Below are 16,870 nucleotides of genomic sequence, written 5' to 3'. Positions count from 1 at the left end.
GAGCACCGGTCAGCGCTGGGTATAAAAACAGACCCCGAGCTGGCTTTCTTTTTACTGCAAAGGTAAGATATGGTTGCAGCTCTCTGGTTGCTGTGGTCGTGCTCATACGAGCATGAGACTGGCTGCAGTTTCTCTAACGGGCACTGGTTTCAGTAACGGTTAGGAATTTTAAAACCAAACGCAATGCTCCTTTAAAGTAATTTTAAGCCATCCAAATGCAAGAATATACAAAAAAAGAACTGTTTTGAACTCACTTTTCTGTATACACCTGTAACGAATGGATAGAGGGGACAATAGCAAGTAAAACGCATCTTTATTCGAATAAATAGCACCAGTCCCAGAGTGAATAGTGAAGCAGACGAAGTTCTCAGTGGTAAAGGAGAATCGCAGATGCAGTTCACAAGAGAGGTGTGAAGATCACAAGATCCTTCTCAGTGCGGTGGTAGTCTCCGATGATGGTTGTGATGACAAGGCAGCGCAGGCTTGCGGGGACAACTCGAGCCGATGGTCAGGCGTGAAGTGATGAACCCAGTGTTGATGAAGAGTGAAGAGGAACCACAGGGAGCCGAAGAAACAGGAACACAAAAGGTAACACCTCAAAACAAAGATCGGACAAACACAGGACGCACGAGGTGAGTATAAATAGGCAGTGGTAATGCACAACACCTGTCGCTGATAACCCCGGAGGATAATCAGCGACCACGCCCACACACACATAGATTCATTAACAAATACACACACACAGCGCAAGGGGGCGTCAATGAATTCCTCAACCGTGACAACACCTCACTCAAAAAAATGAACGAGGAAGGTTGTGCACTTTACATAATATATTTATATTTAGTTTACAGTGCGACGCCAACTGCCATTTTGCACTAACTTAATTTGATTGTGTTCAATCTGCTTAAATATATGTAAAATTAAGTTTACTTAATCCGTTTGTGTTGAATTACATGATTGATTTGTGTTGCATTAACTGAAACTGGGCGGTGCTTGTTAGTTCCCAGCATGCTTTGCATATGGTTGAATTAAGAGAATAAATGTTATAATTAAGTGTTATTTTATGTTTTTTTTTGAGAAAATGAAAAAAGGGGAAGTGTGTCGCTACTTGATAGTGTGCAATTGCGCCCACTGCGTCACGTCCTGCCAAAACGGGCGTGGTCTGGGCCTATAAATATATCTCGATGGCTGATACAATCTGGTTTTCATCGCTGAAGCGAACCAGCGTGTTGCAGGCACGGCAAAGATACGCAGTACTCGTTCCCTCTTCTAGAGAGAACCAAGGTTGCGATAGTAACCGAGTACATTCTCTTACGAGAGGTTCTCTCGTACTGCGCAATATCTTACGTTAGGAAAACACTATGTAAAACGCTGTGCATGCTGGGATCCACACCAAAGTCCCAAGGGCAGGTGCCCGGGGCACATATGGTGCATAATCACCAGGGACTCACAGAGAGTCTGAGAAGAGAGGCTAAAAGCGTCATTCTCCACTGGGTAACATCCTCAAGGAGCTAACTATATTAACAGTGTTTCACACAGTCAGGGTGAAAATTTATTCGGCCTGAACTGAGTAACAGTATGGGTCTTATTAAATGCCCCTGGGGTAATTTTATAGATCAGCGAGCGATGCTCAAGCGGTTTCAGTATTCTGAGCCGAAGCAACGGGGCAGACAGTACTGATTTTTAGACCGACAAAAGTTTAGCCTGTAAGGCGGGAACCTCTAGGTTCTAAAACCTCATAAATGTAGATGGCGAGGCCCAGCCATCCCCCATACATATATCCTGCAAGGTAATCCCGCTAGACCACGCCCAGGACGAGGCTATGGCTCTTGTAGAGTGCGCTCTGACACCCAAAGGACACTGTAGGCCCTTGGAAGTGTAAGCCAACGCTATGGCAACAACTATCCATCTGGATAGGCTCTGTTTCGAAGCGGCCAGCCCTTTGGCACGTCCGCTGAATGAAACGAAGAGCTGCTCAGTCTGTCTGAAAACAGACGAGCCAGACACGTAAGCTCTTAATGCCCTGACAGGGCAAAGGAAGCCTGCATCCTCTTCCTCGTTGTACATGCAGCAGGACCGTCTGCAGGTGCAGAGACCATTCCCCTGCCGGAATATTGTTTCTGAACAGTCTGTCTGGTCCCAGATTGAGGTGACCAGGCACGTGTGCTGCTCTTAGTGAGAGCAGATTGTGCTGAGCCCAGATCATAAGCCGTGCAGGGCAGACAGGGAGATAACCTGAGCCCTGAATGGTGTGTTGAGGGACTTAGGCACGTATCCGTGCCTGGGTTTGAGTATGACTTTCGAGTCATTTGGCCTAAACTCCATACATGTCGCGCTTACTGAGAGCACTTGTAAATCCCCTACCCGCTTCACTGAAGCAAGAGCCACCAGAAACGCTGTCTTGAACGACAAATGTTTCATGTTTAACAGATGGATTGGCTCGAACGGGGCACCTTTCATGGCTTCCAACACTGTAGAAAGGTCCCACATGGGGACTGAAGGGGGTCTGGGAGGGTTTAGCCTCTTAGCTCCTTTAAGGAAGCGGATGGCCAGTGGCTGGTTTAGTAAACGCTGCAATGGCCGCCACATAAACCTTGAGCGTGGATGGGGTCCTGCCCTTATCCAATAGCTCTTGAAGGAAGGAGAGTACTTCCGTAACTCCACAGTCTGGGGGTGAAAGGCCTTGAGGTTTGCACCAGCCAGAGAACACAGACCATTTTGAGGAGTAGAGTCGCCTAGTAGACGGCGCTCTAGCCTGCGTGATCATGTTTAACACTCCTTCCGGGAGGTTAACGGGTACCCGTTGATGGCCCATGCATTTAGGGACCACAGCTCCGGGCGAGGATGCCAAATCGAGCCCTTGGCTTGGGAGAGGAGGTCTTTCCTCAACGGTATCGGCCATGGGGCAGTGCGGGTCTGCTGCATCAGAACTGGAAACCAGGCCTGGTTTTTCCAGAGCGGAGCCACAAGCAGCACTGAGCATCCGTTTTCCCTGATTCGGTCCAACACCTGAGGCAGGAGCGAGACGGGGAGAGAAGCATAGAGCGGGCAGCGGGGCCAGACGTGGGCCAGCACATCTCTGCTCTTGGAGAAAAACTTTGGACAATGAACAGGTCTACCTGCGCTCTGCCGAATCTCTCCCACAGCAGCAGGACCATCTGCAGGTGCAGAGACCATTCCCCTGCCGGAATATTGTTTCTGAACAGTCTGTCTGGTCCCAGATTGAGGTGACCAGGCACGTGTGCTGCTCTTAGTGAGAGCAGATTGTGCTGAGCCCAGATCAGGAGGCGTTCCGTCAGCCTGTGAAGGTTTCGGGACCTGATGCCACCCTGGCGATTTATATAGGCCACCACAGACATGTTGTCCGAACGGACCAAGACGTGGTGACCCTTTATCTGGGGACAAAAACGCTTCAGCGCATTGTCCACTGCCATCATTTCCAGACAGTTTATGTGTAGGAGCTTCCCTCGTTCTGACCACTGGCCAAAGAACGGTCTCCCCTCGAGCAGTGCTCCCCATCCCGAGGTGGAGGCGTCCGTGGACACCACCCTTACGCTCGAGGGAGTTCCCGGGTTTACACCCGACTGATACCAGTCGGTTGCTTTACACGGTTTCAGGGCTAGGACGCATTTCTGATCGACCTTGAGGCGAAACAGACCAGAGGCCCACGCCCGAGGCGGTACTCGCGCTTTTAGCCACAACTGCAGCGGGCGCATGCGAAGCAGACCCAGCTGGAGTACTGAAGATGCTAAGGCCATGAGACCCAGCACTTTCTGAAACCTTTTGAGCGGGACTATAGTGAATGTTCAGTCTGCGCTTCAGCGACAGGCGCACTGTCATGGACAGCGAGTCCAGCTCTGTGCCCAGAAAAGATATTCTATGACTGGGAGACAGCGAACTTTTCGCCCAATTGACTGTGAGACCTAGATTCTCGAGGTGTTTAAGTAATAATTGAGGTGTTTGGGTGGTGATGGCGCAGTGGATAAGACACAGGCCTGTGGTTTGAGAGACCCGGGTTCTAATCCACTGTGAGACACCAATGTGTCCCTGAGCAAGACACTTAACCCCTAGTTGCTCCAGAGGCGTGCGACCTCTGACATATATAGCAATTGTAAGTCGCTTTGGATAAAAGCGTCAGCTAAATGAATAAATGTAAATGTAAATGTAATATGGTCCTGTGTTATATGAGCTCTGAGTGTGATCGAGCCGCGTTCATGCACTTTGTAAATGTACAGGGTGCCAGGGACAGCCCGAACGGCAGGACTGTGTATTGATATGCCTGGCCCTCGAAGGCGAATCTCAAGAATCGCCTGTGACGTGACGCTATTTGTATTTGAAAATACACGTCTTTCAGATCTATTGACAGAAACCAGTCCCCTTGGCAAATCTTAGCGAGGATTTTCCTGGTCGTGAGCATTCTGAACTGGCGATTCTGAACTCTATATATATAAATGTATATAGGCATATATATATAAAAATTTACAGTAGGGAAAAGACATAGTATATATGGAACATGCATAAAATAAAATGAAATAAAATATGTAAGTGGTTACAAAAACGACAATGACAACACATGACAATGACAACACATTTGATTAATGTTAGGAGGATTTCGACATGAAAGACTTGTTGGTGTTGGTGACCGGCATGGACCGACTCAATTGGGCCAGAAAACTTCGTTCTCTCTGTAAGGGATTGGTACTGTTCCAAGATACTAGACAGTACATGTAGTGGTAATTGTTAAATAATGAAAATTCAAACTGTGAATTCCAGCTCTACTTTTTTTCTAATGACTTGTAAAATGTTGTGTATCTTTTACCAAATACCACATTATAGATCATGAAGCCACTCATGAGAGAGATGGTCATTTTAGACTCTATGCAATTATGCAATGCACGAGTCGGTACACAATGCACATTTGGTGATGCTGAGTACAGAGCCATTTTTGGTTCACAAATGAGGCATGCTGTTTGACATGTTCATATAGCAATTTATATTCAATTTATATTTTGGCTACGTTCTTATAGTCTGTACTGGTATATTTTGGCTACTTTCTTATAGCCTGTACTGGTATATTTTGGCTACGTTCTTATAGCCTGTACTGATATATTTCTGCTACGTTCTTATCCTTTTCATTTTTTTAAATAATTTTTCTGTAGAAATCTTGCACAAATTTTTGCTTTTATGGGTTGCCACGCCAGAACTGTGGAAATGACTGCAGGGTTTTCATGCTAATGGAAAGGTCTCAGTTTTTTTTTTTTTTTGCCAACAAGTTTCTGTCAACATTGTGAATAAAATGTTTTCCGTTGTTTCTATTGCAGTATACCCTTTGCATTGTGACGGTTGTGGGGTTTGACTTCCAGGAGGTTAGTTGATTTAAAAAATATATATATAAAAGGAAATTTCTCACTTACATGTTGTCCGTGTGCACACTCTTCATAATGAAGAAAAGGGATACATTATGAATATAAAGATTCTCCTCATCACTGTCACACATCTTTCAGATGGACATGCCTTCCATTCGAAAGACACCACGTCTTCTTCTGATGGAGCGCTTCAAAATAGAAGGGTATGACACCACTAAACAATATATGTTAATTTCTGTAACGCTTGCTGGTTTTAATACATTGTGCTGTTTTTTGATTCAATTATTTTTGTTATCATCTACAGTTGATTGTTCATTTTGTGCCTTGGCTCATTTATCAAAATCGCCATATTCACCAGATATGAATAATGACTGTCAGCCATCATCCATTTAGCTAAGTAAGGCATATAGGAAATGTTTACAATAGTTGCCTCACACTGTATGCAGCTGCAACTATATGGTACCATGGTCACAATTCTTTATAGGTAGTGCATTAATTTTGGTAAACAAACAGACTGGAACTGTCTGAGCTTAAAAAAGTTCCCCTTCAGGGACTACCGCTGCGTGAAATCGCAGTGGGAACGCCCTTCAGCGTGACGCGTCTGAAGCATGAATGAAATCAGTCAATGGAGAGATGGAGCGTCATAGCGAGTGACGTCATCGACCAGGAAGCTATAAATATCCCCTGAGCACACAATACGCCAGCTTTTTGTTACTTCAGCAAGCTCTGTGTGTGTCTGAAATCTATTGATTGTGTTTGTCTGTTTAGACAGGAGTTTCTCACTATATATATATATATATATATATATAAATAAATAAAAACCAATATGAGTGTTAAAGTGACGAGCGAGCAATATAGAAAGTGTGTTTCCCCCTGTACACGATACATCACGGGTGGGGATACACATCAGCTGTGTGTTGCTTGTTTGGGATTGCAGCATGCCCAGTCGGCTCTCGAGGGGGTCGATTGTGAGCATTGCAAGCGTTTTCCCTTGAGAACTCTGCGCTCGCGGCGATCAATCTTCGAGGAGAGTGGTTTGCTGCGAGCTCCCCAAGGCTCGGGTCCCGCTTCTGTTGAGGCAGAGCGGCGGCGCTTGACTTGGGGCTTCCAGATGGATCTCACTGGCGACGTTGAGACGGGCTCCGCCCTATCTCAGCTATCTCCGGCGAGATCTAGTGCCTCTCACCCGGCTCTGGAAGCACGCGCTGCGGCGGTTACTTCTGCCCGGGTCGAGGCACATGATGTCGAACTTAGATTATCCAGTTCTGAGGAGCTCGATATCGAAAGTTTTGCATCAGAAGAAACTGACTCGTCACTCCAGCATACTGCTGAAGAGGGGCTGATAGATGTGTTATCTCGGGCTGTTGAAAAGCTCAGCATCGACTGGCCAACTGATAGGCAGGAGTCTAGTAATAAAAGCAAATTAGATGATAGATTTCTGTCTGCCCGTCCTCAGCCTTCTCGCCGGTGCTTACCATTCTTCCCAGATCTTCACTCTGAGGTTTCGAAGACCTGGGTCAGACCTGTATCAAGCAGAATTTATACGAACCAGTCTAATGCTTATGGAAACATTTTTTGTGCAAAAGCTTCAGGGTATGTGACCATGCCGAAGGCAGAGGAGATGCTCGCTAGCTATCTCTCTCCTGCTTCGTCATCTTCACTGAAAGCACCGGCTCTGCCCTCTAAGCCACTAAAAAATACTTCTGTGTTAGTGGGGAAGGCTTACTCGGCGGCGGGTCAGGCGGCTGCATGTCTACACACTGTGGCCATTATGCAGGCTTATCAGGCTGACCTGCTTAAAGATGCTTGTGAGGGGGGTGAAATTTCTGTTGATATGATTTAATGAGCTCAGGCAGACTGCTGATCTCACTCTCCGGGCCACCAAGGAGACCGCTAAATCTATCGGCCGGTCTATGGCAGCCATGGTGGCCACAGAGAGACACTTGTGGTTGAGTCAGACCTCTATGAAGGAGAAAGATAAGACTCTCCTTTTAAATGCTCCAGTTTCGCCTGCGGACCTCTTCGGTGACGCTCTTCACTCTGTCACAGAGAGGTTCCAGGAAGAGAAGAAACAGGCGGCTGCTTTTCAGAAATTTATGCCCCTTAAAGTGCGTGTCGCTGGGACTGCTGAGTGAGGGCAGTCCCAGCCGCCGAGTACTTCAAAAAGAGCGCAGCAGAAACGGAGTGTCGCGTCTCGTGCCCCCCCGCAGAGAAACTGGATGGACGAGGCGGGGCACTCTCCGGCGCGACCTTCTCGGGGTAGGGCTGATCTGAGGACAGTCATTATCGCCAAAAAGGCAACGGCGAAAAAATCCTGACATGCTGAACGTCAGGACTCTGAGGGTGGTCCCCATTGTGGTAGACTTGAGTTCACTGCACAAAAACACGGTGCCCTGTCTTTCCCGATGCCCTCAGGGCGTAGAGAGACTCGGCGAGCGATTTCCCGAGGGACGCTCGCCCCCTCCGAGGAGGGTTGTGGAGTGCCCAGACCAGCTGTTCCCTGCCAGTACGTTACAGGGCGCTGTGTCTGTCACTCGGGATGTTCATCCAGAGTCCAGCCTCGAGAGGCTGGTTCCCTTAGTACAGTTCCTGGCGGAATGGAAAATTCTCCCCAATGTTTCTCAGTGGGTCCTGAATACTATAGAGAAAAAGGAGCTATAGAGCGGGTTCCTCCACCCAGCAGGGAGTTAGGATACTACAGCCGGTACTTCATCGTTCCGAAAAAAGATGGAGGGCTGAGTCCCTTTCTAGATCTGCGTCTCTTAAATCGCGCTGTTGGGAAGCTCAAATTCAAGATGCTCACTCTCAAGCAGATCGTGTCACAAATCAGATCCGAGGACTGGTTCGTCACGATAGGTCTAAAGGACGCTTACTTCCACGTATCTGTCCTCCCTCAACACAGAAAGTTCCTGAGGTTCGCTTTCGGGGGCGAAGCTTACCAATTTTGGGTTCTTCCGTTCGGCCTAGCATTGCCACCCCGCATGTTCACAAAGTGTATGGATGCGGCTATAGCCCCGCTGAGGTTGCAGGGCATCCGTATTCTGAACTATATAGACGACTGGCTAATTCTAGCTCAATCAGAACAACAGGCGGTTCGGCATCGAGATGTCGTTCTTGCTCACATCAAGAGGTTGGGGTTGAGGCTCAACGCCAAGAAGAGTGTTCTTTCTCCATTACAGAGAACCACTTTTCTCGGTGTAGTGTGGGATTCGACGACGATGCAGGCACAGTTGTCACCTGCTCGTGTTGCTTCGATTCTCGCCGCAGTTGATCAGGTCAAGCTAGGCCAGTCATCCACTGTAAAACAGTTCCAGAGACTGTTAGGTCCAGAGACCTTTTGGCCTCCTGCACATGAGACCGTTACAGTGGTGGCTCAAAACCAGGGGATTCTCCCCGAGGGGAAATCCGCTTCGCATGATCATGAGTTCGCGACGGTGTCATCGAGCCCTGGTTCTGCGGAAAGATCCTCGGTTTCTGTACCAAGGCCCTGTGTTGGGAGCTCCTTGTCGTCGCGTTATGCTAACGACAGATGCCTCTCTCACGGGGTGGGGGGGGCGATCATGATTGGTTGCCCAGCTCAGGGTCTGTGGGAGGACCATCACCGTCTATGGCACATAAATTGTCTAGAGATGTTGGCAATGTTTCAGGCACTGAAACATTTCCTCCCACACCTAAGGGGCCACCATGTTCTTGTCCGGACAGACAACACATCGTTGGTCTCTTATATCAACCATCAGGGGGGTCTGCGTTCTCGCCCTCTTTACAAACTGGCACGTCAGATCCTTCTATGGTCCCAGGGGAAAATTCTTTCTCTGAGAGCTATTTATCTCACGGGGTATTTAAATCAGGGAGCAGACATCCTGTCAAGGCAGGGGCCGAGGCCCGGGGAATGGAGTCTTCACCCCGAGGTGGTGGACATCCTATGGGAACATTTCGGTAGTGCCGAGGTATACCTATTTGCTTCCCGAGAGACATCACACTGTCCACTGTGGTTCTCTCTCAGCCTGCCAGCCCCACTGGGGTTGGACGCGATGGTACATCTGTGGCCGAGGTCACGTTTGTACGCTTTTCCCACGATCACTCTGCTCCCGGGAGTTCTGGAGAGGGTTCACCGGGACGGGCTCAGTCTTCTGCTAATAGCCCCGTTCTGGCCGGCCCGAGTATGGTTTGCGGACCTAGTGTCTCTCCTCGACGGCTCTCCCCTGGAGATACCGATCAGAAGAGATCTACTCTCTCAGGCGAAGTGGGTCGATCCTTCACCCCCGCCCAGAACTATGGAGGCTGTGGGCTTGGCCTCTGAGGGGGCCCAGCTCATAGGTTCTGGTCTCTCGACTGAGGTCGTTGAGACCATCCTCCAACCCAGAGCTCCCGCCACGAGGAAGTTATATGCCGCGAGGTGGGAAGTTTTCACCTCTTGGTGTGGAGTGCGCCAGCAGGACCCAGTTAACTGCCCGGTTGGTACAGTGCTGGTTTTCCTGCAGGACCGTCTCTCCACAGGGTTATCCAACTCCACACTGAAGGTGTACGTGGCGGCCTTAGCTGCTTACCACGCCCCTTCGAGCGGAGGTTCTCTCGGGAGACACCCACTTGTATCTCACTTCCTTCGTGGCACCTTGAGGCTGAGGCCTGCAGTTCACACGAGGGTACCAGCTTGGGATCTGGCCATCTTCTTAGAAGGTCTCTCCCTAGCTCCTTTCGAGCCCATCAAGGAAGTTTCGGAAAAGTTTCTTACACTAAAGACTCTCCTTCTTCTCGCTATCTCATCTCTAAAAAGAATTGGAGATATTCAAGCACTTTCGGTGGCACCCTCGTGCCTGGAATTTGCTCCTGGTATGGTTAAGGCCTTTCTCTGTCCGAGACCAGGTTATGTTGCTAAGGTGCCAACTACTTTTGTTAGACCTATAGTTCGCCTTTTCTGACGTCAGACCAGAAGAAACTTAATTTGCTGAGCCCCGTTAGGGCTTTAGATGCTTATGTCCACAGAGCTCCCTGTGGAGGAGATCGGAACAACTGTTTGTCTGTTTTGGGTCACCTAAGAAAGGGTGTCCGGCATCTAAGCAAAGGATGAGCAAGTGGGTGGTCGAGGCCATCTCGCTTGCTTACGGTTCGGCTCATCAGCCTTCACCTTTGGCTGTAAGGGCTCATTCCACCAGGAGTATGGCTGCCTCTACAGCTCTTCTTTCAGGAGCTTCTCTTCAGGACGTTTGTGATGCGGCAGGCTGGTCCTCACCGGACACTTTCGTTAGGTTTTATTCCCTTGATCTTAGCTCCACTCCCGGGGCTCAGGTACTCTCGTCGGTTTGTGTCTCCTAATGACACACGACGGGGATTTGGTCGTATGGGGATGTGGGTATTACGTTCCCACTGCGATTTCACGCAGCGGTAGTCCCTGAAGGGGAACGTCCCGGGTTACGTATGTAACCCTAGTTCCCCGAAGGAACGGACGCTGCGTGTCCTGCCATTCTCCCGGCATCCCCTTGAGTCGCTTGCTTCAGTAACTTTAAGCTGGCGTATTGTGTGCATAGGGGATATTTATAGCTTCCTGGTCGATGACGTCACTCGCTATGACGCTCCATCTCTCCATTGACTGATTTCATTCATGCTTCAGACGCGTCACGCTGAAGGGCGTTCCCACTGCGATTTCACGCAGCGTCCGTCCCTTCGGGGAACTAGGGTTACATACGTAACCCGGGACGTTTTAAACCACACCTTCCAGTCAATCAGACATTTCTGTATGCTTTTGCCTATGCGGTGCTTTAGATTAATCTTCTTAATGTTTGAAAGGCATGGTCAGCGTTTTGCCTTCTGGACTGATGAGGCCAGGAGCTTGGTCCAAGGAACTCTTCAGCCTGTCTACAGAGTTCCAAGACAGAGTGCTATCTCTGAGAAAGTCCCAGCCCACATTGAAGCTGTCAATGAACACACAGCAGAAGAAAAGAGACTGGTGAACTTTATTGTAAAGTTACAGGGATCTGAGGAGCATTTGGTGGTACTTTAACAATGTTCGCGTTTATTCATCTTTAATCAAGGCAAGGCAAGTTTATTTATATAGCACATTTCATACACAATGGTAATTCAAAGTGCTTTACATAGAAGAAATTAGAATAATCAAAAGAAATCAAAATAATTAAAACAGTTTAGAATAAAATATAAAATACTGAAATAATCAAATGAAATCAGAGTAATTAAAACATAAAATAAAATACAGTACAAACAGTCGGACGAACAGTGGCACAGTGCTCATTCAGTAAATGCAGAGCTAAACAGATGTGTTTTGAGTCTGGATTTGAATGTGACTACTGTAGGAGCACATCTGATCTCTTCTGGAAGCTGGTTCCAGCTGCGGCTGGCATAGTAGCTAAAGGCGGACTCGCCATGCTTCGAGTGAACCCTTGGTATTTCTAGCTGATGTGATCCTAATGATCTGAGTGATCTGTTGGGTTTATATTCAATGAGCATATCTGCAATGTATTGAGGTCCTAGGCCATTGAATGATTTACATACCAGTAATAATACTTTAAAGTCAATCCTAAATGTAACTGGCAGCCAGTGTAAAGACCTGAGGACTGGTGTGATGTGTTCATATTTTCTGGTTCTGCTCAGAATCCTGACAGCAGCGTTCTGTATGAGCTGCAACTGTCTTATGGTCTTTTTGGGAAGGCCAGTGAGGAGTCCATTACAATAATCCACCCTGCTGGTGATGAAAGCATGCACAAGTTTCTCTAAGTCTTGACTGGAAACAAAGCATCTAATTCTTGCAATATTTTTAAGGTGATAGTATGCTGATTTAGTTATTGCTTTGACATGACTACTGAAACTAAGGTCTGACTCTAGAGACACACCCAGATTCCTGACTTGATTTTTAGTTGTTTGACCCCTAGACTGAAGGTATGCGTTCACCTTGAGAACTTCATCTTTGTTTCCAAACGGATTGATTTCAGTTTTGTCTTTGTTTAACTGAAGAAAGTTTTGGCACATCCAATAGTTTACTTCATCAATGCATTGGCAAAGGTAGTCAATGGGGCTGTAATCGTTAGGCGATAGGGATAAGTAGAGCTGTGTGTCGTCTGCATAGCTATGGTAAGCGATTTGGTTCTTTCTCATTATTTTGCTAATTATTTGGAGCATGTACAGGTTGAATAGGAGTGGCGCAAGAATTGAGCATTGAGGGACTCCGCATGTCATGGGTGTCCACTCAGACTTATGGTCTCCTATACTCACATAATAACCTCTGCCTCCTATGTATGACCTGAACCATTTTAGGACTATCCCAGAAAGCCCGACCCAGTTTTCCAGCCTGTCAAGAAGTATGTTGTGATCGACAGTGTCAAATCCAGCACTGAGGTCGAGTAGTACCAGCACTGATAATTTGCCTGTATCAGTATTTAAGCGAATATTATTTATTATCTTTATGAGCGCTGTCTCTGTGCTGTGATGCAGTCAGAAACCAGATTGAAAATTGTCAAAGTATCCGTTTGAGCTTAAGAATTTGTACAGCTGATTGAAGACAACTTTTTCAATGATCTTGCCTATGAAAGGAAGATTTGAGATCGGTCTATAGTTTATCGGTCTATACAACTGCAGTTTTCAGAGAGTTCGGAAAACTCCCAGAGAGAAGTGAGGCATTTACCACTTCTAGGAGATCTGCTTCTAAGCTGTGTAACACATTTTTGAAAAAAGATGTGGGAAGTGCATCAAGGGCACAGGTTGATGTTTTTAGGTGCTGTACGGTTTCTTCCAAAATTTTCCCATCAATTTCTTCGAAATCAGACATAGTAACGACTTTCTCAGGCTGTTGTCTGATCTGCCTGATCCCAGCGCAACTCAAGGAGGAGCTGATCACCTTTCTGATGTTATTGATTTTCTCAGAGAAGAAAGAAGCAAACTCACTGCACTTGCTCTCTGAGAGCATTTCACTGGGAATCTGGCTTGGGGGGTTTGTCAGTCTCTCTACAGTAGCAAAAGGAGTGCGCGTGTTGTTTATATTGCTGTTTATAATATCCGAGAAGAAAGTCTGTCTAGCTTTGCCTAGTTCCTTATTGAAAGCATGGATGCTGTCTTTGTAGATGTTATAATGGACTACAAGTTTTGTCTTCCGCCACATGCGCTTTGCTTTTCTGCATTGTCTTTTCATATTTTGCACTGCTGTTGAGTTTCTCCAAGGTGCTTTTTTTCTGCCATTCTTCTTCCTGACTTTCACAGGAGCAATATCATCAATTACACTCTTAACTTTCGAGTTAAAAGAATCAAGGAGAAAATCAACAGTCAGCAGATATGCTTGGTGTTAAAGATATAGCCTTGATAAATAGTACACTAGTGCTCTCATTCTTGACAGACACAGAACTAGCTTCAATGGCAGGAGAGATCAATATATCAAAGAAAATACAAAAATGTTCAGACAGTGCTACATCCTTAATAACAATTGATGAAATGTTTAGACCCTTACTGATAAGTAAATCTAGAGTGTGTCCACGATTATGTGTGGGTCCATGTACATGGTGAGTCAGATCAAAAGTTTTTAAAACAGTTTTGATTTCTTTTGCCCTATTGGTTTCTGCATTATCTATGTGAATGTTAAAATCTCCAGCAATGGCAAAGCAGTCAAACTCTGAGGAAATTGTTGATAACAGTTCAGTAAAAGTCTCAGCAAAAGTTGGAGAGTATTTTGGAGGCCTGTAAACAATGATAAGTAAAATGCATGGAGCACCTTTTAACACAGTACCCAGATATTCGAAAGACGGGTAATTCCCAAAAGATATTTGCTTACATTGATAGACATCTTTATAAAGAGCAGCTAAACCTCCGCCTCTTCTGACAGCTCTGCAGACACTCATAAAACTAAAGTTAGGAGGGGCTGTTTCATTGAGGACTGTTGCACTGCAGCTTTCTTCTAGCCAAGTTTCATTTAGCAACATAAAATCCAGGTTGTATGTGGTTATTAAGTCATTAAATGAGTCGTCTTTACAGACTAACTCACAGTAAAGATTCACCAAGGGCCTTAACTAGGGAAAACATTAACATTATTTTTTAACTATGCTGCAAATTATTGTATCTTTATCTTAAATGTATCAATTCCTTAAAAATAATTGTTTTTGTACCACGGTTTGCCCATAGGGTGTACTCAACGGGAAGCCCTCTAAGTGGTTACATAAGGTAACCTCTTCCCGTGTGCCTGTCTACCTCGACAACAGGACATCTTGTTTTCTTATCTTAGAGGAGTGCTGGATAGGATACCAACACAGTTGAGCTACACAGATGAAGTGCAGTTCATCTGTGGTGTTCTTTTTCCAGAGGTATGCCGAACCATGTAATGTGTTTGTGTGTCCTGTTCCTGCACTTACTAAATGACCCATGTATAATGGCTTGCTGTTCAGTTATGGTATAATAGTATATTTATATTAACGTTTTTCATAGGCCATCATATATGCCCTGGCTGTCGTCCGGAATGTCTCCTTGCAGAAGGCTAAGCAGGTCTTCCTTTCTGCTCCGGATTATCATTACAGGTCAGAGTAGATCATTAATTATTTTTGCACAATGCCCAGTGCACCCTTTTGTTACTGATATTTATGTTAACACAACAGTGGTTGTTCTCTGTTAACTTTTTCAGTGAAGTGGAAGAATTTAAGAGAAAAATTGACAAACAATTGAGGAAAGAAGGGAGACCATTCAATTGGGTATTGCTCTTATATAGGCTACTTACAAATTTGGAATTAGACGTCAGTAACATGAATATTCTGTTAGGCTTTCTCTCTCTCTACAACTCCAACAGTGCATAAGTATTAAATCAGAGATATACATTTCAGTTGAACATGTCAAACAAATGTTTCTTATTTATACTCTCTCTCTCTCTCTCTCTCTCTCTCTCTCTCTCTCTCTCTCTCTCTCTCTCTCTCTCTCTCTCTCTCTCTCAGAGTTGAATCCTACAGCCATTCTGTCTGTGCAGCAACTGATGAAAAAGGGGGTATTTTTGGTGCTGTGAATCATTCTTGAGTCATATCTTGCCTCTCTACAACCTTTAAAATATATGACTGTAATTTAGTGACTGCATTTGCTGATTCCATCTTTATTTTACCTGATAATAAGCTAATTAGTTAAACTTAAGGAGGTTAATCAATATAGAGTATAATTCAAGAAACTAAGACTTACTCTGATTCAGTTTTTTAAAGATTGATATACATTTTTCATTTATATTTTGTGTAAATTCATTTGTTTAAACTTAAAATTGTGACTCACTTTGTGTACACACTTTGTAATTAACCTCTGATGCATTTTAAATTAAAAAAAAAAACACATTTTATTAAAAAAAATTCTCCTGAGATTTAATTTCTTGATACTATGTACAAACTAAACCACCTGGTTCATAGAACTGCGGTCCTGAAACTGCAACCACCGCTATATCATCCAGTTGAGTAGGTGGCGCTGTCACAAAAAAACTAGGGTCCTGGAACTGCGGTCCTAGAACTGGGGTCCTGAAACTGCAGCCTCAGGTTGTGCAGGAACATACTAGGCTACTGCATAAATTTGTACTGCACATAGGTAATGGAAAATATTATTTGTGTTTCTTTCAAGCTCCTCGATTGAAGGTTCCTCACAATAAAAGGCCCATTCGATGTGATTTTCTTACACTGCATTGCATTGGTAACAAACACCTACGGCTCATTTTTATACACCTGCCATCTAGTGGTAATATAAAACTTTGCAGCATTCCACTGGATGCATTACTTTTAATGCATAATCTGTTTTAAAGCAATGTATAGAGTGTATTTATACAAACAATATATATATATATTATTATTAGTAGTATTATTATTAGTAGTATTTTACAAAGGGTTAAATTCAAGGGCTGATAAGCATGACTGCTGCCAAAATATTAAAGTAGCCCACAGTGAGTAAACGTTGAAACACGTTCTTTCTTTCTTTCAAAATTCCTTAGGGCGAAAACTGCCCGCTAAAACTATATGCAAAAATGAGGGGTTTCCATTTAGTTCACTTTTATTATTATTAATTAATTAATTATTATTGCACAACAGATTAGTTTCAGATTTGGGATTGAAGTGCCCTGGTCAACCCGCATACACTGTCATAAAAGACTGTCCGGTGGGCTTGTATTGGATATCATCTAAATCAAACTATTGTGTAGATGAAAAGTATACTCCTTTGAGGTCATTCAAAACTAGTTTGTGTATTCTGGAAAAACACGTTTGGCATCATATTATTCATATAGCCTAGAGCTCTCCCGTTAGGCATCATATAGCCAGGAGCTCTCTGACCTCATTGGAACTTTTTAAAAGGCGCGGACGTGTTCTTTTGTTCGCCAAAACAGATCATCCCGCCTCAAACTCAAGCCATTGGTTGAGCGCTAACTTTAATACTCTTTCATCCTGAGTGAGACAAGTAGGCCTGATTTTCCAGCAGTTCATTCATTGTAAATCGCGGATGGAGAGGATGACAGCTCGAGTGTACTGCGCTGTGTTATTGTGTCTGTCTGGATGCTTGAGCACAAC

The 16,870-nt window shown here is 45.3% G+C and overlaps 2 protein-coding genes and 1 long non-coding RNA gene across 23 annotated transcripts in view; 2 read left to right on the top strand and 1 right to left on the bottom strand.

The window, feature by feature from the left end:
* LOC143722670 (uncharacterized) overlaps window positions 1-16,870 on the bottom strand; it is a 191,817-nt gene that overhangs the window by 62,895 nt on the left and 112,052 nt on the right. The window lies entirely within an intron of this gene.
* Window positions 1-16,870, top strand: part of LOC143722650 (papilin-like) — a 630,543-nt gene that overhangs the window by 605,809 nt on the left and 7,864 nt on the right. The gene's annotated exons all lie outside the window — the stretch shown is intronic.
* On the top strand, window positions 11,148-15,334 carry LOC143722672 (uncharacterized). The gene is made up of 5 exons (XR_013196961.1): window positions 11,148-11,355; window positions 14,481-14,659; window positions 14,781-14,869; window positions 14,974-15,040; window positions 15,280-15,334. It is a non-coding gene; the product is annotated as an uncharacterized LOC143722672 (long non-coding RNA).

This window comes from Siphateles boraxobius, unplaced genomic scaffold (genome assembly GCF_051911475.1).
Source record: "Siphateles boraxobius isolate OS27281-9 unplaced genomic scaffold, OSU_SipBor_1 68, whole genome shotgun sequence".
NCBI classification, from domain to species: Eukaryota; Metazoa; Chordata; class Actinopteri; order Cypriniformes; family Leuciscidae; genus Siphateles; species Siphateles boraxobius.
Note: the sequence above shows the minus strand (reverse complement) of the source record. Positions and strands in the feature narration are given on the sequence as shown.